We start from the raw sequence: 24,696 nt of genomic DNA on the forward strand, positions 1-24,696 counted from the left end.
ACCAGAGACCTAAAAAATTATAGATGTGCTGCTCAGAGATTGGTGTATGTCTGTGTAAAATAACAGAGGTGAGCAATTTGGAGGAATAAGATGCAGACAGTGACCATGACACAGAATAAGTGAAGTGTAGTGTGAGATAGTAAGGCCTTTAGAGTTATAGACATGAAGCAGCTTTGGATAGGTCTTCTTGGTAATGAACTATTATTTATCTGAAAAATGGTGAAACAGATCACTGTGAAGGATATCATACAGAGCATATAGGATTCTTCCACATTGCCCAGGTGGAGTCTACTCAAGTTACCCAGTAGCACTTAGCTGATTTTTTTGTAGGGACAACTGTAGTTTTTGTGATCATTCTAGAGTTTTGTTAAAATGCTCTTTTTTTAAGGTGAGGATCATAGGTGTGTATGCATATAATGATGTTCTACTCACTGTGGTAGATACAGAATCTTCTTAGTACATCCAAGACAGACTCAAGTGTACAGAATCCCAGACTCATCTTGTTAAATACTTGGCTAATATGCCCTGATGAGTCTTTTAATGGACATAGAGCAAACTGGAGCAGTCAGCAGACCTTTTATTTTTATTTTTAAGTTTATTCCTTTTTATTTATTTTTAAATATATTTTACTGATTGTGCTATTATAGTTGTCCCAATATTCCCCCTTTGCTCCCCTCTGCCTTGTACCCCATTCCCTTAAGTAATTCACTCCTTTAGTTCATGTCCATGGGTCATACATATAATTTTTTTGGTTTCTCTATTTCCTACACAGTTCTTAACATCCCCCTATCTATTTTGTACCTACCAATTTGTATTTCTTAATCCCTTACCTTTTCCCTCATTCTCCCCCTTCCCTCTCTCAGCTGATAGCCTTCCAAATGATCTCCATGTCTATGATTGTGTTCCTGTTCTGATTGTTTGCTTAGTTTGCTTTTTACATTCAGTAGTTTATAGTTGTGAGTTTGTTGCCATTTTAGTGTTCATAGTTTTGATTTTCTCTTTTTTATACAGTTCCCTTTAACATTTTATATAATAATGGCTTGGTGATTATGAACTCCTTTAGTTTTACCTCGTCTGGGAAGCACTTTGCCTGCCTTTCAATTCTAAATGATAGCTTTGCTGGACAGAGTAATCTAAGTTGTAGGTCCCTGTTCTTGGTCACTTCGAATACTTCTTGCCAGTCCCTTCTAGTCTGCAAAGTGTCTTTTGAGAAATCAACTCACAGATTTATGGAAACTCCCTTGTAGTTCTTTGCTTTTCTCTTGCTGTTTTTAAGATTCTCTCTTTATTTTTAACCTTTGGCATTTTAATTATGATGTGTTTTGGTGTGGTTCTCTTTGGGTCCAACTTGTTTGGGATTCTCTGTTCTTCCTGGACTTATATGTCTATTTTCTTCACCAAATTAGGGAAGATTTACTTCATTATTTTTTCAAATAAGTTTTCTGTTTCTTGCTCTTTCTCTTCTTTTTCTGGCACTCCTATGATTCAGATGTTGGTAAATTTGGAGATGTCCTAGGGGCTCCTTAGAATATCCTCATTATTTTGAATTCTTTTTTCTTCTTACTGTTTTTTTGCTTTTTTCTTTCTTATGTCCCAAATCATTGATTTGATCCTTGGCTTTATCCCCTCCACTGTTGTTTCCCTGCAGATTTTTCCTTATTTCTCTTAATGCAATCTTCATTTCTGCCTGTGTCTTTTTTATACTGTTACAATATCCAATGATTTCTTTGGGCACCCTGATAACATGTGTTTTGAACTGTGCATCTGATAGGTTGCTTATCTCCATTTCGTTTTGTTCTTTTCCTAGAGTTTTTTTCTGTTCTTTCATTTGGGCCATATTTCTTTGTCTCAACAATGTGACAGCCTCCCCAGGTTTGTTTCTGTGTATTAGGCAGGGCTGCTTTGACTCCCTATCTTAGTAGCATGGCCTATTATACAAAAGGCACCTATAAATTGTGTGGGACAGAGCCTGAGGTAATCCCCTTTGCAAGACAATTTGTTTCACTGCTTTATGGCTCTGTATGGGCTCAGAGAGGGGACAAGGCCACTGGCTGGTCTCTGGCAATTGCCTGGCAGGAATCTCTTTCCTGGGACTCACCCTGTAGCCAGTCGCTTCACTTTCTCCCCTTTTTCCCATATGTCACTTGTACCCTTTGGCTGTTGCTCTGGTGCTGATTCCCAGAGAGGGTGGGTCTACATGAGTCCTAAGTCCACTGCAGGCCCTTTAAGAGGAGTTCCTTAAGAATCCTGCAGTTTCTTCCACCGCTACAACCCCCAACTGATTTTTACATCCAAAATTTATGAGGACTTATTTTCCTGACACTAGAACCCTGGCCTGGGTAATCTGGTCAGGAATCACTCACTCCCAACTGTATCCCTCTGAATTTGTATCCACCATACATGAATGTGGGACCACCCATTCCACTGCCTCTTCATACCACTCCACATTTCCATGCCTCTCCATGTCTCTGCCTTTCCTACCCATGTAGATGAATGTAGCTTCTTTAAATCCTTGGTTGTCAGACTTCCATACAGCTTGATTTTTTGATGAATCTGGGTGATATTTGTTTGTAGTCTAGTCATAATTTTTGCTTTAGTTGTGCATGGAGGCAAAGCATGTTTACTTATGCCTCCATCTTGACCAGAAGCTAGCAGGCCATTTAACTAAAGAGAAATCAAAACCATAGACAATACAATGTACCCTAATGTACATCATAAGGCCCTAACCCCTACTTGAGTTTTTTTAAATATCTTGAAAGTTGTTTTCTTTACTAATTAGCTGATCAAAAGTGACATATGCAGGTTCTTTTTTTCTCACTCAACATTTATATCTAGAAAATTCCAGCCATTGTTAATATAATGAGAATGGTTTGAATAACATCGATGTAATGTGGCAGCCAAGGAGAGTGGACTGGAATGTGCATACATGAACAACGATGACTTCACTGTACTAGTCAGTGAAGTCAGTAGACACCACTGAGTGAGCATTTGTAATGTGTGGCCACTGCATTCAAAATGACTGAGTGAGTAGAGCAACAAATCTGCATCAAATTTTGGGATAAACTTGAACATTCTTCCCAATGGAAGTTACCTAGTTCTCCATACCCAAGGATGATACCGCAAAGTCGCAGCAAGATCAAGACCATGTTAACTGTGTTTTTTGATTGGGAAGGTGTTGTCCATCATGAGTATGCCCCTCCAGGCCAAACAATAAGGGGTACTACCTCAGTGTTATCCGTTGGTTGAGAGATGCAATACAATCAAAAGGCTGCAGCTATGGGCAACTGGTGATTGGTAGCTTCAACATGACAAAGCACCTGCTCATGCATCATATCTCATACAGAGTTTTTGGCAAAACATCATATCACCCAGCTGACTTATTCCCCCTATAGCCTAAATTTGCCACCCTGCAACTTCTGGCTTTTCCCAAAATTAAAATCACTTTTGAAAAGGAGGAGATTTGAGACTATTGATGAGATTCAGAAAAATACGACAGGGCAGCTGACTAAAATTCCAACAAGGGATTTTGCAGAGTGTTTTGAATAGTGGAAGAGGTATTGGGAGAACTATGTGAGGTCCCAAGGTGCCTACTGTGAAGGGAATGGAGGTGTCATTGTCCTATGTACAATGTTTCTTATATCATGTATCTTCAATAAATGTCTCTATTTTTCATATCACATAACTGAGTACTTTCTGGACAAACCTCATCTTATGTGAGTCTCTGTGCTAGATACTATGGGGAAAAAATAACAACTAACATTGAAGGGTTGAACAAGCTTTTGCCTTAAAGTTAAGAGTGTAAAGAAAAATGAAATATGGCAGAAATAACTACATAACAACTTAGAGTGTAATAAGGGCTTTCAACCTTATTATAGTTAAAAATGTTATTAACCTAAATTATCTCTCCAAACTCAAATGATACTCAGAATTAATATAGCATTCTCATAGATTATTGATGCCATTACAAATGATGCACGCTTTTTGGAAGAATTTGTTTGGCAATATCATGGGCAGGAGAAGTGTTTTACTGTCCAATACTCTTCTGTGGGTCAAGCCTGCGGGGTCAAGTCCAGCTGGAATGGGTCCTAGAAAGAGCCAGACAGGACACAGAGCCAGAGGCCACAGGGAAATTCCTTTTCAAGACAGACATCAATGTCCTCACAACCATGGAAAGAGTCCAGGCAAAGCATGTGCAGTGAGATGTTAACATGGGAATCTAGGTGATGGATAAATTGGCACTCAGTATAAAATCATACAACTTTGTCCTGTAGTTTTGAAAAGTTCAAAGAAAGATGTAGTGGGGAGAAGTCATCCAAATGAGATTTGCCTATTGTTGATATTGGACAAGAGAAACAGAGATGACTCCTGAAGGGAGTCAGAATGAAGACCTGGAGAGACAGAGTGTGTATTGGAGCAGAAGGAGGGTAGCCAGGCAGACCCTGGGCCAGCAGACAGCCCAGCTTTCATGGACTCTTTCTGGGTTTTGCATTGCTGTGACACAACAGATGCATAAATATGGTGTGGGATACAAGGGGAGAAATCTAGTTTTATACTTCTCTACCCAATCCTAAGGAACTGATAAAGATATTATGTAGAAAGTCTTATTTTAAAAATGTTTCATTATTTTTAACAAAAGGTAATTACTGTGCTATAGAGTGTTAACAGAACAAAAGCAGGGAAAGTTGTGTGTGCAATATGTTTGCAACTACATAAAAAAGGCATTTCCAAGAATCACTGAAGGAAACTACAGTGATAACTATACTTGGTTGATGGTATTATGGGTAATCTTTCTATTCCTGTTTGCTAAATTTTCTGTAATATTATGCAAATGTACTTTTTCAATAAATATTAAGCAATGAAAAAAATTATTTCCCTTGAAGATACAAGTTTTATTGGAGCAAAGAGAGAATTTATTATTTTTATTTAAGCTGAGTAGTTATGATGAGAAAACCCCAATAAATTGTGGACTTTTCAAGCTAACTAAACACACCCAGAAATTGGGTAAACCCCTCTCATGGTATGTATATTCTCCCATGGGAATCCTGGCCTAATCTGCCAGGCTGACACAGCCATTGAGCAGAAAATAGGGCCAGCAACCAGACCTGTATGTGGAGAAGACTCCCTGAAAGAGGGCATTTGATCTATACCTTAAAGGAGCCAAATGTCAATAGTCATTGGAAGTCCAAAGAGGAAAGCACAGTCCACCTAAATAATGCAGTGACTCCCACATGCTTAGATGCAGAAAGGCATGTGGTTTGCTTAGATGTCTAAGGTGATATGTGGACAGATAAGGTTAGCAGGTGGGGAGCAGGGGGACTGATCAAAGAATGTGATCTGGAGTAGGGAAAAGGGGTCCATTTGTCAACTACAATAAAAAGGAAAACCCTAGTGATGAAACTTGTTGCATTTTCTAGACAAACCTCCTTACCTCCAGGACCTCTCTGTGGCTTTTGTTCCAGTAACTAGACCTCCAGCTGTCTATCCAGAAGAGACATCCCTTCTGGTAGCTCACACCTGTTGATATGACCTTCCATACCTCCCATTTCTAAACATCTTTCAGAATTCCAAGTCAAGCACAAGAGCTACAGGATATTTACACCCAGTCAGTATTTATGCAGAAGTATTTTATTCTTCTTAGAAGATCATAGTAGGTGAAAAGTGAAATATGGCAGGTGAACATTAAAAGGGATATCAGAGAGAACTAGGAGACTCATTAACTAAGGACAAAAATGGATATTTTAGTAACAATCAAATATAGCAATCTGTTCTTAAAATGTAAAATTACTTAAAATTTCTTTGAAAATAATCATTTTGATAAAAATTTAATTCTAGAGAAAATAATCTCTGAATAAATTTAGAGGTGAGTAAGCCGGGTGTGAGTAAGGCCAGAATGGAACCAAGGAGCAAAGACCCATTGGACATAATGTGGTCTCTCTCACAGGTGAGCATTATGATTGAATTGATGATCAGACACACATTAAAATGTTGGAATTTTAAGAAAAGAAGGTTGGGAAAAATGGGAGAAAGATATGCTATTTACAGATGTGATTTTTAAAGAAAAATTAGATTTTTAGTTATAACTACACTTATATTTTATTCTCTTATGATTTGAGCTGCACTCCTTTTTAAAAAATATCTTCAGATTGCTGAATTCATGCATATGATAAAATGCTAATGTATATTTAACATAATGATAGGTGAATAGAAAAATACTCTGATTTAAGATGGAAATTCTATAATCATCATTGGAAATTCTATAATCACCAAGTTCAAGAATAGACTTGCAAAATCGGTTTATTTTGAAAGATTATGATTATATAAAATTCTTTCCTAGAACCAAAGTCATCCAAACAGCTGATCTTGTTTTCACCTTGGCGATGGGCCATAATTCCTTCATCAACATTACTAGGTCACTGAAAATGTGACATTTCCCTTTCTACATCTTTATCTGTCTTGCTCACATCAAAACCTTAGTAATGGCAACCAGTAGCCTTGGCCTTTCATGGAAACCAGCCACCATTCATCTTTTTATAATTTTTCCTCCTTTCCTTCTCTGTTTCCTATGTTTGCCCTCAGCTCTATCCCTTCTACTTTGAACATAAATGTGTTGAGTATTGTTTCCTGCCCTTCATTGCCTTATAATCTAGGCAGAGATTAACTGGTAAAAACATCATTACAATCAACTGTAATTAAATGCTCCACTAATGAGTTATGTGAGCAACTAACTACCTTTTCTGTGGAGAGTGAAGTGAATATTCTAAAACAGCTTCAGAAAGATGACACCTGAGCTCACTGAAGAGTGAGTGAGACAGGGACAGGTACATGGGCTGAGAAAGGTACTCTGAAGTCCTCCTTGGGTTGGTTTACATACGTTCCTAAGCCATTCCACCCACATACTGCATTGCTGAAGTTTTGATTTCTGGATCAGAGAGCTTCCATATTCTTTCCTTAACAATGTGTTTTCCCTCTACATTGGCAAATAATATATTCAAACAAGACTGTTATTCTAGAATACCATTGGAAATTAACAACCAATTTTGCCTAATCAATTTTTCCATATTCATATTGATTTTATTTACATTTCAAAAGGCCTAGAGAGCAATTTACTCTTTACAATTTAAGTGATGCCATTTTCATATTTTCCTTCAACCAAAATCTCTAGAGAAAGTTCAGGTATGCCAAGATGTCTGGAGAAGTGCACCAATGTGAGCCATTGTTAGACTATGGTCTTCAGAAGATTATGGACAATCAAACCACTAATATCTTAGCAAAATCCTAAACATGCTGCCCATTTTGAAACTATGTAACCTCCTCTAAATGCCCAGTGAGCCTTTTTTTTCAGTAGAAGGATAAAGTTTAACTATTGATAAAAGAACTTTCCAGAGGCCACAAGAAAATTTTGCTTATTATTTTACAAACCTCTATACATGGGGGTAATCTGACTCTTAAAGCTATTTCCTGATAGATTTCACCTATTGAAAATATAAGTGCTTTGATGACTCAGGCCTTTGGTTGACCAGAGAGAACTAATATAATTACAAACCCACCTGTTCTTTAACATTATCTATTGTTAGTAACAAAAGGAATTGCTGCCTTAGGGAGTTTTTCCATAAAAAATTCTTTTTTTTCCTATAAAATGGCTCTAGTAGTGGTTACTTGTATTTAACTTCATTTGAAACAATTTTGTTAAATTGCATTGTGATGGCTGTCATATCAGCTTGCATTTTATAAAAAAACTTATCAAAATTGTGTAATCATTTTAATATTGAAGATGGAAGAAAATACACAACATTTTCAGCATATTATGCTTTATTATTTTAAGAAAGGCAAAGACAAAACTGAAATACAAAAAATGGATTTGTGCAGTGTATGGAGAAGGTGCTGTGACCGACCAAATGTGTCAAAAGTGGTTCGTGAAGTTTCATGCTGGAGATTTCTGGTTGGACAATGCTCCATGATCAAGTGGACCAGTCGAAGTTGATAGCAATCAAATAGAGATATTAATTGAGAACAATCAATGTTATACCACGTGGGAGAAAGCTGACATACTCAAAATGCCCAAATCAATAAAGTTATTGATGAAAATGAAAAATGTGTCTTTTATTTTGCAGAAAAACTAAATGGACTTTTTGGCCAACTCAATACTTTGTCTTCTTATAACTCAACAAAAGTGCTAAGAGTGGCATCTGGTAATATGTGAAAGAATAATTAGAGGGCAAAGACATAACAGGAAGGTATTTAAAGTGTAACAAGAGACACATAGCCCTGGTTGGTGTAGCTCAGTGGATTGAGCGCGGGCTCAAAGCATCGCAGGTTCGGTTCCCAGTCAGGGTACATGCCTAGGTTGCAGGCCACTGCCCCCAGCAACTGCACATTGATGTTTCTCTCTCTCTCTCCTTCTCCCTCCCTTCCCTCTATAAAAATAAATAAATAAAACCTTAAGAAAAAAGAGACACATGAAGCCTCATCATCCTTGTTCTTGGTATATCTTCCATTTTACAATAATTTGTCATTTATTTGTTGCAGTTCACCTTGAGTTGCAGTCTGCCATGCTATTTCCTAAAGCAAATGGCTACACAAGTTCAGAACATTTGTGTTGGAATTATATTTTGGCATCTTAGACACAGTGTGGAAAATTAAAACTCATTTCCTAATTTAAAATGTCATCAATGAGGTCTCAGCATCCCATTGGTCATATGTGGGGGACATGGTGTGTGCCCCCTGTACACCATAAATACTTAGATACTTAGTAAATCATAATGATGATTATCATGTGATTAGTATACAGTCTCTGACTATGTTGCAGTTCTGTGGCTTTAGGTTAAATACAGATCTTCCTTGGATATTACAAGTTAAATCATGGTAGATTGGACTTGTAGACTGGGATGACAGAGCAGAGAAAAAGGATGGACTTGACGTAGTCATTTATGTTTTGTAGAGAGGTTAAATTACTCAAGTGTTTAAAAAGGCAAGCGGCAGACAGTGAGATTGTAACTAAGGACAAAATTCGATCTCTTTTCATACATGTTGTGGACCTTTCCAATGAAATGAGTGGGAGAATATTTTCTTCCAACTATGGAATTTAAGATAGAACCAAAGAAAACAATTTACAGAGCATTAAAAAATATCAAGCAGTATTAAGAATTGAAAAACAAGAATGCCCATGGAAAGTTGAAATGCCAGTGCACACCCAGACAAATTAAAAATCTATAGTCCCCTCTTCTATCTCAGGAGCCAGTGCAGCATTAGTGTGTACTGCCTGTACATGGCTTGGTGACTGAAGTAGGTGCTGCATGCTGCTGCAAGCCTGTGACTGACCCCACATATCAAGGCATTGCTGATTCTTAGCCTCAGCTTCCTTATTTTTGAAATGGAGAAATTAGACTAGACAAGAATTAGTCCTAAGTGTCTGTCTAATATTTAATTCTTGATCCAGAATATCTTCCTTTTGGTACTGAATGATCAACCGTGAACCCAACAAATATTTATTACTTATTCAGACAATAACTGCTTTGTATATTAACCCAAACCAAGCAAAATGTATTAGAATGCAAATAATATAATGTCTAAAGTATTTTTAATGCTTATGAATGGTTTGAATAATGGGCACAACAACTTTCTTTTAATTGTGTGGATAATACAAAATTATGTTTGGCCCAATACTTCAGACTACATTTATACTTAAAATAATGCTAGTTCCTACTCAGGAGAAATAGTTTTTATCTCTTTACCACCAGGATTATTTCTGACTGGAAAGGATAAAATATAAAGATTTCAAATCATCTTGCTTCAGTGAGGACGTAGAGTAAATAATCATTGACAAAGTAGATACGTAAAAACATAATCTTTGTGTTGTTTCTTCTATTTTTTTGCATTCAGGGCAAAAATTAAGATGGGGTATCAGTTATCCAAAGTGTTGACTTTTTAAAAAAATGGTGGAGGGATTGATTACTTCATGAGTTCTGTTTTCCAAAATTGCACAATCGGGAGTTGTTAAGATGGTTTAGTCACCAACTTAGCTGCATATCAAAATTGCTTGGGGAGCTGATTAAAAATTCAGATTCAGCACTGGTTGGGTGGCTAAGTTGGTTGGAGTGTTGTCCCCTACACCAAAGGTTGTGGTTTTGATTCCCAGTCAGGGCGCATATCTAGGTTGCAGGTTCAGTCCTCATTAGGGACATGCATGGGAGATAACCAAATGATGTTTGTGTCTCACATTGCTGTTTCTCTCCCCATCTCTCTCCCCCTCTCTCCCTGTCCCTCTCCCCCTTCCTCTCTCATTTTCACTCTCCCCCTTCCTTCCTCTTTCTTTCACTCTCTCTCCCCCTTCCTCTTTCTTTCCAAATTCCTAGGAACCTGCATTTTCAAGAACAACCTAGATGATTTTTATAAAGTTGTTCACCTGAATCCAGATTAGCATTTGGAAATCTCTGGAAAGGACACATACACCAAATTGTTGTTTATTTTAATAATGGCCACATGATTCATATTCAAAAGTTAATGACTATTGCAACTTATTTGTTTACTCAACAAGTGCTATGTCAGTTATGTGCCAAACACTCTTCCAAGTGTGGATATTACTTGAATTAAGGCAAACATCACCTCTGCCCCTTTACACAGGGAAACAGACATAAAACAAAATAACTGCAAGTTCACATGAAAGATGTGTTATAAAGGGAACAAAAGGCATGGGACAATGCTTTGGATAATGTTATCAGAAAAGTTTCAATATTTAAATAGATGGCAGGAAAGAGTCAACACCTAAGTGTCCAGGCAGTGCAAACAGCACATGCACACGTCCTGCAGGTGGACAAGAAGGGAGCATTTGAAGAAATCAAGTGAGAGTGTGAAGCAGAGCACAGAAACAAGAGGCCAGGAAGTACCAGAAGTGGATGTGTGTCTGATTGCTGAGGACATTCCCAGCCATGGTAACAGGTTGGGATTTTATTCTAATTGCAAGGGAAAGACCTGGATGAGTTTCAAGCTGGAAATGACACAAAACGACCTATATTTAAGAAGAATGAATGGAGAATGGTTTAGAGGCAAGAAAGGGATCAGGGCTCGAATTCATATGTTCATGTGTAGTTTTCAAGTTTATTATTTAAAGAAAAGTTCTGATACCAAAAACAATGGCTATGTTTTAATAAAAACTTTTTTCTTAAATTACATATAAACTATTACCTATTAATATTAATTTTCTATATTTTATAAACCTTTCCTTTTTAATCAGAAAGCAAATCTTTCCATATTTTAATTTATAAATCATGTTTTCATAAACCTGCTATTTTTATAAATCATTACTTGTGATCAGACAAAGCAAGAAGAGGTGTTTATTTCAAGATGATTTGGAAAAATCAAACACATCAGGAGAAAGTTAAGGGAAGGCATTAAAAACTGAGCAGTTGACATCAATTAGACAAAGGAAATGATTAATATTTTCAGGCATGTTACTAGCCAACTTATCCTGCCTGATCGTCCATATTTATCAAATCATTTGCCTTGTGGCTCATGATTTACACTTATCACTGTAAGTTATAAAGGAGTTTAAAAACACTGTATTTTTAAAAAAGTGGAATATGGATAAATATAGGTACAAAGGTATTTTATAAAGCAAATATAGAATTTTCTAGGCTTTAGATATATTGTTGTTTCTCACACAATTCTTTTATTTTTCTGTAGTTTTTCATAATAAAATATTGGGGAAATCATATGCTGAATAATTATCATACTCTAGAAAATGTAGCAGAAGCTGTCAAACTCAATGCAAAGTGTGTTGTGTCTCAGGCACATTTAGTGTAAACACCTAGTTTAATTGAAATTTGCCCAATATGCTAAATATTTTTTGGTATATTTACCTTTTGAGAAAATAGAAAATATGTATTTGTGTCTGCCCCTGTTTCCTGGCACAGAGTTTCTGAAACCTTTGTAATCCCCTGGGTGATGAGAGTGCCTTTTGTTCTAATGAGGTGACTCTGGGTGATCTTCTGGATGGCTTGTGGGTGGGGGCTGGTCACAGCCATGACTAGAAGCCTGGAATTTTCAGCCTTGCTTCCCACTCACTTGAGAAGGTAGAAGGGCTGAAAATGGAGTTAATGATTGATCATCTCTACATGGAGAAGCTCCTATAAAAATCCCAAAAGTTGGGGTTCAGAGAGCTCCCAGGTTGGTGAGCACATCCACACCTGGAGCGTGACTGAGCTGGGTGACTTAGCCCACCCAACTCCACTGGGACAGAGCTCCTGCACTTGCTGGGGACCCTCCCCAAACTTGCCTTGTGGAGCTCTTTTCTGGCTATTCATCTGCAACTTTTATCATATCTTTAATAAACTGGTAGAAGCAAGTAAACATCTCTCTGACTTCTCTGAGCTGCTGTAGTGAATTAATGGAGCCCCAAGAAGCTCAAGGAAACTTTGGATTTGTAGCCAAATCAAACAATTTGTGGGTGACCTCGGGACTGAGCACTTGAGATTAGCATCTGAAATGGGGTGGGAGCAATGTCGAGTAGATAGTGTCAGAAGTGAGTTACAGTTGTGCGACAGCCAGCTGGTGTCTCAGAGAATTGTTTATTGTGGGGCAGAAACTTCCACACATTCGGTGACCAGAAGTGTCTGAAGGGAAGTGTTCTGAGTGAGGGAAAAGGAGACAGCAGGAGAAACAAGGAGGAAGGACTGAGTTTTTCCCTAAACAGGAGAGAAAAACTGAGTTTTCCTAATATATTGCCAAAGAACATTTTGAATGACTGGGACTTCACATTTTACATGTCTCTATTGGGCAGTAGCCTTCAGATAAAATGTCATATTCTTTTCTGAGAAACAATAAAATTCTGATAAAATAATTTCAAGAATTATGTGTTTGTCTTCTGAAATGTTTCAGAGAAGTAGCTGAGAATATTGCTCTTTTAATTTTTAATTGAATATTGTTGAAAACCAGAAAAGAGAAAACAAATAATCCAGAGATGACCACTGATAACACATGGTTATATATTACATTCAATGCACTTTTCTGTCCATATCACATGTGTTCATATTTGTTTCAAATCCTACAGCCAATTTAGTAAGTGGAGCTCTGGGAGCACCCAGCGGGAGCTCACAAGGGACAAGCAGGATGGGTTTATGGAAAGGGGTAAAGGAACATCCCGGAGATGCGGCCCTAAACACAGGGTAGGGGGAAGTGGGAAAAGAGGAGGGGAGGGGTCTAGGGAAGAGGAAATGAAAGGTCAGCTAGGGACAAAACAAGGAGAGTGCACAGAGCTAGGACCAAGGAGATAAAATACTGGCCTGCGTGTGCATGTCCCTGGGAAGAAGCATGATGTCTGACTCTCCACAGTATAACTCCTCATTCCAGCAAGTGCTCTCCACTCCAGCATCTGGTCCCCACTCCAGCACCTTGTCCTCACTCCAGCACCTGGTCCTCACTCCAGCACCTGGGCCCACTTTAGCTTCGAATGTGGCTTTGTGCACTGGCGTTTAATGAGCAAAATGTTTGTACCAATATATTTCATGGCCCCTTCCAAGGGGATTTGCAGCCTCCTGCAGTGGGAGCTACTAACATGGGTGCTAAAGGACACTTGTTAATGCCCAGCCCTTCATTCTTCAGATTCTATTTGACAATTCTTAAAGACCTCCCGGATGGAAGTGGAAAGAGAGTCAGTGGTGCTACTTGAGAGTCTTGTTGCAACACGCAGAGAACCTGAGGGAAGGCAATTGGAGGCAGCTGAGCTAAGAACTTCCTGACTCAGCAGGAAAGGGTCTGCAAGGCACTGTTTGCATTTTAGCTCTTTTCCTGCATCAGCAACAGTGAAAAGCTGAACTCAGCTTCTTCTTCACTGCAGGGGCTGGGATTTTTTCTAGGCTTGCTTTGTTGCCTTGGGGGGCACCTCTGTTTCTGAAGTTTTCCTGTCTTCACTCATCAGAATGGCAAGATTTTGTGAGAAATGTCCCTAAATTAGAGAGCCAAGGTTTTACTCATGGCTCAGGCACTGACCTCTTCTGGGACCTCAGGGAAGGTACTAGGCTGCTTGGGTTCCTGTTTTTGCCTCTTTAGAATGGAAGACAGTTCACTTCCAAGATGCCGCAAGAGCTCTTCCAAGACATCCTCTAAGTCAGCTAAGCTACTCATCCTGGGTTGATTCAGAAATTCAATGATTTGTACCTATATGTTAGAGCAGATTCTTGAACATTGCTCTTACTCTTGTAAGGCAGTCTTTCTTCACACACATTTGTTCTATTCATTCTTGGATTAAAAAACCAGCAACAATTTGTAGCTCAGGAGTTAAGCCATGTTCTAATTCAAAGAGATGTTATCACAGCCTACAATATAGCATTCCTTGCTCAGTCACCTGACAGTTAACTTTGTAAACTGTACACAAGAGAAGAATACATAATGTATGTCACATGAATATATCTTTCAATATTTCTATTTCTCCAGGCCCAAATGTTTGAACAAGTGCCTACATTCCCATTAGTCTGAGCCAATGGTTTCCTTGCAACTGGCATCAGAAATATGAGGTTGGGCTTCTTAGACAAAAAAAAATGTTAAGTGGACTCACTCATCAGCATTATTTCCAAGTCCACGTATTTGAGTGGGAAATGGAATAGTCTTTCCCTTTTGGCAGTCTCAAGAAGTATGCTATCCAGGATCAATCTGCTTCTTCTTAAGGGTATCTCTGCTATTTTATAAATGGTGAGCTTTGAAAAGGTAAGGCTGAAAGATTCTGTCCTGGGCTTCATATATACCATGGCTCCATTGGGAGAAATGTTTATGGAAATGACGTTTCTACCCTTTGAGCAAATTGCTTAGTGGAGGATATTAGCAGGCAGCTGTTTAAACTCTGCAGAGGGGGAGCCATGGGTCACTCACCTTCCAGATGGGTCCTTCCTTATAAATGAAACATGACATAGGCGATGACATAGGTCATAAATATGGAAAAGACATAAAATGAATTGGTGATAACTGTGTACCATTGACATGTAACTAATTTGATATATGCTAGCTATTAAGAGTGGGTGTTTGTAAACTTGAAATAATAAATGGTTCAGTGTATGATAAAGGGAGGGCTCTACTATGGTTTAATTAATCTGTTTTCTGACTGCTTCTGCCATGTTTGTATGAAGAAGATGAGGTTTATGAATGGGCTACCTGTTTGTTCACACTTCTAGCTAATAGGTCTGGAAAGCCATTGGAAGAAGACTCTAATGTCACAATTCAATCCACTTCAGAGCTTTGTGAGAACTACAGTTGGAAAATCAAGTCCTATCACATCATTTTTAAAGGCAGATAGCAGGTGATTCTGCCCCACTTAAAAGTTGATTCAGGAGAAAGTATTAGTGACTGCGAAAGCACTCGTTGTGTTCTTTCAAGCCCTTCAATACATACATGCAAAATAACAACAGAGATATTTGATGTTCCAAAATGAATAACTATGAAAAATAGTTCCACCGAAAGTATAAAATTTACCCTATTAAAAAAAGCCAAATCTGTTTCAACTCAACCATCAATTATTGAGCATCTACTGTGAGCTCCACTTGGCTTGGGAGCTGACAGTGTGTTTGTAAAGCATCATTCTCATATATGTGGGTCTGTTTTAAAAAGTCCTCAACACAACCTTTTCAAAATCATTATTGATATGGTACAAACGAGAGGGTCAGAATTTAGGAATGTTGAGGCATTGGCCTGCTTTCACACAGAGGGTGAGCACAGGGTCATGGAAAGTCACCCAGACTCAGGATAGAATATCACATCGACCACATGTTTTCTAGGCCAGGGGCCCTCAAAGTGTGATCCTGGACCAGGCTTACTTGGGAACTTACTAAAAATGCAAATTTTTCTAGTGCTACCTCAGATCTGCTCAATTGAAAGTCTGGGAGTGGAGCCCAGCAATCAGAATCTTAACAGACCCTTCAGGGGAGTGTGAAGCATGCTAATGCTTAAAAACCTGACATGTCACTTTAAGTCACTTTACTTCTTTGAGTCTTTATGTCTCCAGCTGCAAAATGTGAATAATACTCAGGGTTAAATGAGATACATTTGCTAAATGTCTGTCCTCAATTAATGATATTATTATAATAGACATTGGATCAGTAACTACTTTTGAGGAGCTCAAAGTGTGGTAAAATCAAAGACAGAGAACAATTATAACACTCTGTACGTACTATGGAGCACATGGACGCAGGTACAGAGTGCTTAAGTCAAGCGGGTAGACTTTCTGCTGTGACAATGTTTGCTTTCTTCAGTCTCCACCAGGAAAAACAAAATCACTATTTGTTTTATGATTAGGCTGGAAAACTGGTGTGGATTTTTACAACCACTTATCCGATTAATCAATGATAGCTTTGATCAAGGCTAGTATACATTTAGATGTCTTTGCACAGTAATCTGGCATTTCCTATGGTTTATTCAGTGCATCAGCCTTCATGCATTTCAATGAACTACACATCCTTTGCCCTGCTTAGAGGGCACTGAAGGGCCTCAGCCCAATGGCCCTGTTTGAACCTCAACCACAGATGTGTAACTGTGCCACAGCAAAGGTGATTCTATCCACAGAGCTCTGGGAACTCTGTAATTAGAAGAGAATTTTTAAATTCCATCCCCAGGTGCTGCAAAATTAGAATCCTGCTATTTGGAGCTGACAGAGCCACAGTCGACTGCTGAGTCATAGACTGTGATTCATTAAAAAATGCCAATTCTGTTTTCTTGTTTTTGCAGGATGCCAGCTTCATTTTCTTAATGTGAAAGGGGTGTGTGAGTTTGTGAATTCCACTGGCCTTAAGATCTTGACAAAGTCCTCCTCAAAAGCATATCTGTCTTTAGCTCTATTCCTACTCTAAATCAGTCACTGTTCAGTTTTGAAGATTTAAAGAGAACAGTCTGGCATTTCATGTGCTAAACTAAGGACCTCAGAGGAAAGTTCCATTCAAAGGACGCTTTATAAGAACCATGTGGGAATGCTGGAGGTATCCAAGAACCTGGGAGGTCTCTGCTTTTTCAGCACAAACCACACATTGATGGCATAGCAGCTCCATTGCATGTGTTTTCATGAAAACTTGTGTGATTTACACAATATATATTGTTTATATTTATATTACTCTATTTCTATGAGATGTATCCACTGAAGCTGAGCTTGCATTTTAAAAAAGAGGAAATTTATTAAATGAATATAATGATATCTTTTTTAATTTCCATCTGTGCCACAAGAACAAACTAGAGGAAACTATCTCAGTCTGGCCAACAGCAAACTCCAGAACCAAATATAAACATGCCTTATAAATCAGAGGGCTCACGATGGCTCCTCAGAAGACATAGCCATCGGCTGCTGAATGAAGAGCAGCTGATGGGAAAGGCGCCCTCCACTGGCTCGGTCCTGGGAGAGGGTGTCCCTTCGCAAGGCAAGATGGTGAACTCCAGAAGGAGCTAATAATTGAGACCTACATGCTGGCAGTGCTGTGAGAACCTGACAGAATCTAACTTTTTTCTCCTGCCATAATGCCATTCAGGACAGGGACTGAAGTGTTGGTTAACAAGCTGCAGTTTTCATTACTATTCCACATTAGATAACTGTGCTGCACTTTCTCACCATTCATAAAATACAGTTGCATTGGACACCACAAATTTTAGAACAAATATCGCTCCACTGGAACATGATATACACTTTGTGTTATTTCCTTGGACTGGTTGTTGCTGCCTCTTGACAGAAGACATACCAGGATCTTTTGGCGGGGAGGGCACTGATTGTGTCTCTTCCCTTTACTAGAGACAAAGCTGGCCATTCACGTATCCTTCACAGACACCTTTGTTTATAGGTTGGCAGCTGCTTTGATTGCAACTTGGACTTCGATGAAATACCTGTTCCAGTTATAACCCTTTTTGAATGTGCATGTAGAGCGATCATTTGACTCAGATGTTCTGTATTCGTATTACAAGACATCTCTGTCTGTCAGGGCTCATTTACTTCAGGCGATTAACATGACATCTCTCTTCTCATAATCCAATTGAGAAACACCTAGTGTTAGTTCTTTAACAGGTGAACTAGTATGTTTCCTCACAGGCAAGCAAGACTCTGATTTTCTCTCATTGTTTCTCTTCAGAAGATAATAATTAAAACCTTAATAACAAACAAACATAAAAAGTGACATGACAAACAAAAAATAAAGATTTTCATCAGAATAAAGTTTTTATTGAAGTAAATTCTATAATATTAAAATTTCAAAGAAATTAAAAATGTGTTTTTTATTTTCCCTTTATTAATAAATTAGCATACACATAACAATTTAAAAAATTGGTTTATATGACCCTAGGTGGTACTCAATTTTTACTATGTCATTTTTAATTTATTCAGAACAACTTTGAAAACATATTTTAATATACTTTACACTTTAAATCAATTTTAGATTTATAATAAAATTGCACAGAAAGTAGAGAGAGTTCTCATAAATGCTCTCCCCTAACAGTTTTCCTATTATTAACTCTTATATTACTGTGTACATTTGTTACAGCTGATGAACCAGGGATCATTCTCTGTGTTGTACATTCTTTGGGTTTTGACAAACATGTATTACAGTTTTATTACAGTATATTACAGTTACTACCATTACAGTATCATACTGAATGGTTTCCCTAAAAATAGTTTCCCTGGGCTCCATCTATTCATCCCTCCCCTTAAGCCCACTGCTGCTATAAACTCCTGGCAACCACTGGTCATCTCAGTGTTGCTGTAGTTTTGCCTTTTTTAGAATATCATGTAGCTGGAATCATGCAGTATGTAGCCTTTTCAGATTGTTTTTTTTTCCCCACTTAGCGATATGCACTTAAGATTCCCTAAATTTTTGTGTCTATCTGTGGCTCAATGGCTCATTTGGTTTTATCACTGAATAATATTCCACTGTATTTATGTGTCACAGTTTGTTTAAGCAAAACAATATCATTTATTATGAAATAGTTATGTAAAATCATATTTCAGGGTGTTATGCATAGATTGGTACTATTTTCCTTATTTCTGTAAAGTGTGTTTATTGTTTTGTAACCTGTGGGAACAAATATGCTCATTTTAGAAGCAAAGACTTCCCCGGGAACTAGCTGTAGCTGTCATCGCTGGGGTCACCAGTCTCTGTCTCTTCTCCTTGGTAGTTTCATTAGAGCATACCCACATGATTAACCACTCTTCTGCCCCCAAGTCCCTGCAGCTGAACTTTACCAATAGGTTTTCACTCTAGCTTTCTCCTCTACTTCAACATGGATTTTGGGATAATCTCACATGCTACCTATTTGCTCCCCCTAGTGATGTTTTAAATACCTAAACTCATAGTTTCTTTATAATTCACAGTTTAACTAATCACTCACAGCACTTGCCCAGGTGAGCACTTTTCCTTCCAGACATCCCTCTACTCTGGTTTTGTCCATCTCCTGTGGCTCTTTTCTCAGCTTCTGTTAAGCTCATTCTACCTCCTCTTCTCCTTCCTCAGTGGTGGTGATCCAGAAGTCCATCACCAGTCTCTTCCTCATGCCTTCAGCCTCAAAAATATGCTAAAGCTGACTTTTGTCAAAACATGCCTTTGACATGATACAGGATTGTAAAGAAGAGTCACATAGAGTTACACCATCTCATGGAGTTTTTGAGCAGATCATAGAAAAGAGAGCTAGCATCTCCCTATTTTCATATAATCTGTTGTTTTTCAATCACACTAAGATTATGTTGCTATTCCAAGTGCTGCTGAACTTCAGACATTATCTTGACTGGGATATCATGCACCATGATAGCTTTCCTTTGGGGCCTTCTATGTATTAAAGTCTTTTCCTTTCCCCCTTTCCCTGGATGTCTGCACCCTCTGATCTGCCACACTCAGTGACCAGATACTGACATCCTTCCCTGTCTCCAGATCATCTCCCCTAGCTCCCATATCTCTCTATGTGACTCTACTTTGGACCTTATGGCACCACCCTGCCTTCAGATTCTCCTCCAAAACAGCCTCCAAATATCACCAAGGAAATCTTAATTGCTGTCTAATTTTCCATTCTAGAAGAAATCCACCAAATCACAAACACATGGATTTCCCATAGGGGTGATTATGTTTCTCCTCTAATCATGACAATGTTGACTGAGCTTGAACATAATATTTTGTTCTGCCATTGCATTTTGAGAATTTAGTGAAAATCCTGTTTGGTAATTTAGAGGTGATATCTCTTTCCCATTTTCCAAAAACATGTGTGTAAACTGAGACACCTGCATCTTTTGCCTCTTGAAATTATCCAAGTTAAAGCAAAGGAAGAGCCCACTAAGTAATCTGGAACTCAGGGACAGGGCCATATCGTGTTGAGGTTGGAGTCATTATGGCTCCACTAAGTAGCCTCTCACAGTGCTTTCTCCTCATCATCCCACCACATGTGCCTCAACACCCCCTCCCCAATATAACCACGTTCCTTTACTCCTTCTCACGTCAAACGCCAAAGGTGAGGGTCTTAACAGTTAGCTGGCTGACACCTCATGTCTATGCATCAGTAACATCACTCAGCTTTTTTTAAAGGATCTGGAAAGTTGAGTCCAGGATCACCACAGTAAATACCCAGAGGCATCTCACTGGTCATCAAAGCCCTTGATACTGCAGGGTCAATTTCATCCTTGTTCCCTTACACTGTTAAATCTGCTTCACTTAATCCTTCCATCTGAGAGTGTGGTAGAAGACACACTACACACACAATCCCCCTCCCCAACAAAACTAAACTGATGCCCTGGCTGGAGTGCTCAGTTGGTTAGAGCATTGTCTGTACACCAAAAGGTTATGGGTCTGATTTCCATTCAGGGCATATACCTGGGTTGTGGGTTCAGTCCCTAGTTGGGACATGTAGGGAAGCAATCAATCAAGGTTTCTCTCACACTAATGTTTCTCTATTTCTATCTCTCTTTCTTCCTCTCTCTCCCACATTCCTCTCTCTCTAAACTGAATAAGTACATCCTCAAGTGAGAATTAATAAAAATAATAAAAAATAAACTGACAATTGTGGAAGGGCTGCATAACAATACATTACTTATTTGTGTGAAGAACCTAAACCATGGTGAAGGGTCTTTTCCTTTACAGCTTGTGTACTCAATCTGTTACTGCATTAGAGTTACAACATCTGCACAAGTTGGTTCCATGCTCTCTTAATATTCATTGCCCTTATGTTGAAATCGCTCTTCTCTCTTACCACATTGATGTTCCTCTGACAATTCTCCACAGTTATTTCCAAGAAAGGTAGAAAGTCAAGTGTAAGAGACCCAAGTTTCTTACAGAGGTTTGTCTATGGCTCTAGGATTTCACATTCTGTTTGTTTGCCAAATTTTTTTCCCGATAAAACCATTTTCATTCTTGTCTCTATATTGCTGTTTTGGGGGTTGAAACCATTAAAAATGTGTTGAAAGCTGCCTATCTTGAGAGGCACACTTTCCAAAAGTAACATCACATCTGTATAATTTTATCATCAAGACATCAACTTCAAGGGAAGTTAGCAATTGCATACTTGCTGGGCAAATGAGTCTCACTTAAAGCATGTGGAAAGCTGTATGAAGTGCAAAAGCCATTTATAGGAAATAGTAGAGGTAAGGACGCCTGTCAATAATATAAGGTGTAGGTAACCGCACTTCTAAATGTAATAGCTGTCATTTTATTAGATGAAAAAATCAATTAGGACAAAAAGGCAATTAGCATTGAGCTGCTTATGTTGAGAGATACCATGAGCAGACAATTACTGCCTTTAAGAATGTTAAATGTCAAGAAACACCATTATATTACTAAATTGGTTTGTGCATATTGGAGCATTGCTATATCAACATTCATTTAATTGAAAGCAATTTCATCATTATCCATCGATACACTCCTAAATGAGCACAATTAGTTTTTCAGCAAGCTATCATTATGGGGTATGTATAAATGATTACTTTTCCTATAACTATAGAGGGATTACGTAGGATAAAATCTAGGGGGAAGCTGCTTCTCAGTGTCAATGCAGCATTAGAGGGTTCCAGCAGGAATCTTAAATATCAATTTTTCTCTGGCTGATTTCTAGAGAAATGACCTATTACATATTTGCTGTAGCAGAATTATTAACCACTTGCTCTAGTTGGAGTGGCTGTCATTTGCCATTATCTGGTTTGTAAATGCTTTTTAGAGTAACATTAAGCCTTTGGTACCTTTTTATGCCTAAATGTTAGAATGCTCTGGATATGCGTTTCACCTCCTTAGAGTGGCTTCTCAGAAAAGATAAACACAATTTCTGAGGAGCACTCTGAAGCATCACTCAAACCTCATTTAGTTCCTACTGGCATGGTATACTGCCCTGAATGAAGTATTTAAAAGAGTAAAAACAACTCAGAAGCAAAACTTTCTCTTTTTTTATTAATTTGAGAGAAAATTTGAAAGGTCTGGAAATGAGCTTTGCTGTCAGAGAAAATATTTTCTGAACCCTGACTTCACATCCCACTGAAAAGCTCTGATAGAGCTTAATAAGCCCGGCTGTCAGTCACCATCTGCCCCCAGCGGAGAGACAGCTCCTACTATCTGTAATAAAAACTAATTTATTTAGATTTCCTGTTGTGTTCTGAAATTGCTTTCCATCGCTTCTGCAGAGTTCATAGTCCACTAAAAAAGGACATAAATTTTTGGTGAGGAATTCAGTTTAGCAACCGTCCCAGGAATGTTCCAACATTTCTTCCTATTCTTTCTTCTTCAAACATCCTCTTCATACGTTGCGTAAGAAATGACCTTGAAAAAACAATTTTTATCCTATGAAAGAGGATATATGAATATCTGCAAGCCATCACAAAGTAAAAATAAATCAAAGCTCATGTTTTGCATAGTAATTGAACATAAACACCCCTATACCCATTTCCTTCTCCATTTCCTTAAATATGCAGACCCTGACCTTTAGAATTTGAAATAATATAGAGGTTAGAGAATTTTTTTTCTAAAAAAAATGTGTGAGAAAAGAATATGTCACACTTTCAGGGGAAACTCTAGAATCTTTCTGTAATTCCTTCCAAACTTTGCATTCTCTGTAACATGATCTGGTTTTCAACAATTTTATCTCTGTTGCTGAGCTCTCTATTCACTAAGAAGCACATTAATAAGAAAGAATCATGTTCAACAGTGTCTGATATGGCCTTTTGAACAGGTTTTCTAGTTTTTAAAAACTCACTGGATGTTCTTGAGAACTCTTTCTGCTAATTGAAACAATATTTATCACTGGCCTTTGAGGAACTTTGGAGGAAGCCAGCTCATGAAAGTCAATTCCTTAACCTCGCTTTAAACAAATCCTGCTCCCCTAGTGTTTTTCTTTTGGAAGACTGAAAGTCCATTAGGAAGGGACAATATTATCACAATTTTAGAGTGGTAAAAAATCCCTGAAATATTTAGGACTATGGAGATGAGCAATGAGCAATTAAAGAAAGGACTGATCAAACAAAATAGGCTAAAATCTTATCCTAGGAATGAGCAGGCTTTATTCATAATATAAACCTTTCTGAATATTCAGCATGTGGCTATGATAGGGAACACCTGTGCTAGGACACACGTTGGCCTGCTAGCCTCTTGCTGCATGCACCTCGGAGCTCTGCCCTCTCCAGCACTGCAGATAGCAGAGCCCATCCCTCAGCAAACTGCCTAGGACTCCTGGGAGGATGGAGGAGACTAAAGCCAGAAGAAAAGTAAAGATGCAGGACATGGCTTGAGGAGAAGTAACAACTTATCCAAGATGGCATGACCAGTTGTTTGAATACTTAGTGAGTAGAAGAATTTCTAATGAGTATACTTGAGGGTAGTAATTTTAATTTCCTTGTGGGATCTGAGACAAGATTTTTAACCACTGGGCAATATCGCTATGCATTAGTTTAAAAAGCACAGACCATTGTATTCAGTATTAGAGAGGTTCGAAAACAATCATCTCTAACATATAATCCTCCACTCACATATTCTTTATTTGGTCTTTAGCACTGGATGGGCAATGATAAGAAAGGAACAAAATAACAGTAATGAAGATTCACTGAATTTTTATTTTATACCAGGCTCTGATGTAGGTACTAGAAATGAAGTCCTGGACAGACAATAAAGATTACTAATTCTTTTAGATCTCATGTTCTATTAGGGAGAGGAAGAAATAAGCAAATAAACTGTATAACATGAAGCATTACCATGGAGATTAGTCCTAGCTGAAAACCACAGGGATATAGAATGGAGGGAGAAGGAAATCCATGATCTTTGGATTGGGGAACTGTTCTTCCCTGACAAAGTGACACTCGAGTTGAGGTCTATGATTAAAACAAACCATCCAAGCAAAGATGCACAGAACATCTAGGAGAACCACAGGCAGGTAAAACCTTGGCAACTTCAAACAGCAAAAGAGAGGCCACGAGGTTGGCTCTCAGGGGTAACACTGGCCTGAGCTGGTGTCTCCAGTTCTTTGCGTGCATCTCTGCAGTTACCCCCAACTAACTTTTTCCTATATAAATTAATGTCTTGAACTTTGTGATGGGAAATGAAAATATATTTATTAGTGGTAAGTCCCTACCCTCCTTCCCCATGGCCATGGCCCTAGTGCATTATCTCTAAGTTTCAGTCCAAGCTTTTGGTCTCATATAAGAGCTCTCCCACAGGTACAGTCATCATAGGGTACCAGAGTAAAGTCTCGGAGCCTCTGACTCCTCAAACACATGTAACAGATTACAGTAGTTTA

General features: G+C 38.3%; 1 long non-coding RNA gene across 1 annotated transcript; it reads right to left on the reverse strand.

The window, feature by feature from the left end:
- Positions 1–2,495: 2,495 nt before the first annotated feature.
- LOC118501879 lies at positions 2,496–24,496 on the reverse strand. Its single transcript, XR_004904541.1, has 3 exons — positions 24,486–24,496; positions 18,055–18,065; positions 2,496–2,648 (listed from the first exon to the last, which is right to left on the reverse strand). It is a non-coding gene; the product is annotated as an uncharacterized LOC118501879 (long non-coding RNA).
- Between the last annotated feature and the right edge of the window lie 200 nt (positions 24,497–24,696).

This window comes from Phyllostomus discolor, chromosome 7 (assembly GCF_004126475.2).
Source record: "Phyllostomus discolor isolate MPI-MPIP mPhyDis1 chromosome 7, mPhyDis1.pri.v3, whole genome shotgun sequence".
In the NCBI taxonomy this organism is placed as follows: Eukaryota; Metazoa; Chordata; class Mammalia; order Chiroptera; family Phyllostomidae; genus Phyllostomus; species Phyllostomus discolor.